The 2492-nt window shown below is 64.4% G+C and overlaps 1 long non-coding RNA gene across 1 annotated transcript; it reads left to right on the forward strand.

The window, feature by feature from the left end:
• The first annotated feature begins 484 nt into the window (after window positions 1-484).
• Window positions 485-2167, forward strand: LOC108634893. The gene is made up of 3 exons (XR_001917717.1): window positions 485-523; window positions 1043-1144; window positions 2124-2167. It is a non-coding gene; the product is annotated as an uncharacterized LOC108634893 (long non-coding RNA).
• The last annotated feature ends 325 nt before the right edge of the window (window positions 2168-2492 follow it).

Raw genomic sequence — 2492 nt, forward strand, 5'->3', positions numbered from 1 at the left:
GAGCTCTATTTCCAACAGCAGACTGCGGTGGGGAGGGGTTCCAGACGAGTGCCAGGAAACAGGGCCGCCTGGGTTGTGGGGGTGCAGCCAGCTGCCCAGTCTGTGGCCAGAAGGCAAACTGCAGCCTGGAGTGGATGGCCTGTAAATCTGGTCAGCCCTGCCCGGGGGAGCCTGCATGCTGCTCCTTCCTGAGTCTGACTTCCTGCACCTCGCCCACCCCAGCGCAGTGGGTCAGGCGACCAGGGGGGCACCCCACTTACACCTCCTACTCAGGATCGCTCACCAAAGGTGCCCGGGCAGCATAAATCATCCCACTGCTTCACACCTTGAAAGCTGTGGGGCTCAGGGACCCCATCTTCCACCATGTCACACGGGCTGAGGGGCATGAAGCAGAGGTATCAGCTGGTGGAATCAGCCTCAGGTTTCACTCATGGGCCCTCTCCCCCAGGAGTGGACCGCGCACGGGTGGATCACGGCACTCACGCAACGGGAGAGGCAGGCACACGGCCCCCAAACAAAGGAGGTGAGAGCCTGCCCCTGCAACCAGCAGGGCTCACAGCCCTTCCCTGCTCGGGGCGGGGGTCAGCCTGGAGTGAAGAGGTGCTGTCCAGCCCCCAGTCCACCCCGCAGTCTGCCCAGGGTGACTGCAGGTAGGGCCCCACCCCAGTTACATGTGTGTTCATCTGGGCACAGAGACCAGCACTGGCTCAGGACCTCCTCGTCCTGGCTGCCAAGTGACCGGGGAAACTGAGGCCAAGGAGCTGGAGTGGATTGGCCCATAGAGCTGTTTCCCAGCCCCAGCCCTGCCTGGCCCCTGAGAAGCCTGGAGTGCCCTCTGCTGGTGCTGAAAGCGAGAGCAACAGGTCCTGAAGCCTGGGAGGGGTCCTGGCTTTAGTGGAGGAAAGCTGCCCGTGACCATGTGCTGGGACACCTGGGGGCCCCCGGCCTCCACTGAGACCAGGCCACAGGGGGTGCGTTTGAACAGGAACCCTGCCCACCCCCTCCCTGGAACAGTCCTGCCGCTGATGCCTGCCTTCCCCAGACCTACTCCAGGTGGAGATCACTAAGGCCTACCTGGCCAAGCAGGTGGACGAGATCACACTGCAGCAGGCGGACGTGGTCTTGATCCTGGAGCAGGAAGATGGTGAGCACATGGTGATGGGCCTAGGGGGTCTTGGGGGGGTCGACGGGCCTGGGGGTGCACGGAGTGGGGAGATGGACCTGGGGGGTGCATGGGGGATGATGGACCTAGGGGGGTGCACAGGGGCCAATGGATCTGGGGGATCACGGGGGGTGATGGATCTGAGGGGTGTGCACGGGGGCAATGGCCTGGGGGGTGCACAGAGAGGGGAGATGGACCTGGGGGTGTGCACGGGGTGGAGGGAGATGGGCCTGGGGGGTGCATGGGGGACAAGGCCTGGGGGATGCATGAGGGGCGATGGGCCTGGGGCCCACTGGGCAAGGGGAGCAATGCAATGGGCCTGCGGGGTGCATAGGGGCAATGGGCCTGGGGCTGTACACGGGGCGGGTGATGGGTGTGGGGGGTGCATGGGAGGATGCGATGGGCCTAGGAGTTGCACAGGGCGGGTGATGGGCCTAGAGGGTGCACGGGTGGGGAACAATGGCCTGCGGTTTGCATGGGGCGGGCAGAGAGGAGGGGCAGCAGGCTGGTGCTGAGTGAAAGTCTGAGAACCGTGCCACAGTCCAGAGCACACTGGTGTGGGCAGCTGCCCCAAGACCCCTAGAGAAGCAAGCACTGCATGGGCTCACACTGGTCCAGGGACCCCTTCAACAGCCTCCCTCAAGGATGTCTTCACATGAACCAGTCTCGGGCTCGGAAGTGGGTTCCTGGGCACTCTGTGTCCTAAGCAGGAGATTAGCCCCTGAGAGCAGCTGCTCAGGATGGGCCAGGTTGGTTGGAGCGAGCTCAGCCCCTGAGGCCAGTATCAGGGCCAAGCACCTGCTGGAAGACCAGCTGTCCACGTGACCTTGAGCAAGGTCGCTGATTGGACAGGGTCAGCTCCAAGGGATGCCTGACCCTGGCATCTTCTGGAACGGTAGCTCTGAGGGCTGAGGACCCGATTTAGGGGCCCCACCCTCACCTGCTGGGTGTCTTGATCCAGGATGGCTCTATGGTGAGAGGCTGCGGGATGGAGAGACGGGCTGGGTTCCCCGAGGACTTCGCCCAGAGCATCACCAGCCGCGTGGCTGTGGAGGGCAACGTGCGCAGGATGGAGCGGCTGCGTGTGGAGACGGACGTGTAGCTGGGTCTGCTGGCACCTTGCCAGGCCAGGCTGCGGCCGTGCAGTGTCAGTCCATGCTCCAGCAAGCAGCCCTGCCTGTTCCTGGGGAGTGCGGTGGGCTGGCCCCCCCGGGCCTGAAAGGTCCAAGGCCCTGTGGGCTGCAGCATGGGCTCTGGACACTTCCAAGGAAGATGGTCACACGTCCTCAGGGGAGCATCCTCCAGGCGAGCTCGGGAGCCGTGCCAGCCC

Source organism: Capra hircus, unplaced genomic scaffold (assembly GCF_001704415.2).
Source record: "Capra hircus breed San Clemente unplaced genomic scaffold, ASM170441v1, whole genome shotgun sequence".
In the NCBI taxonomy this organism is placed as follows: Eukaryota; Metazoa; Chordata; class Mammalia; order Artiodactyla; family Bovidae; genus Capra; species Capra hircus.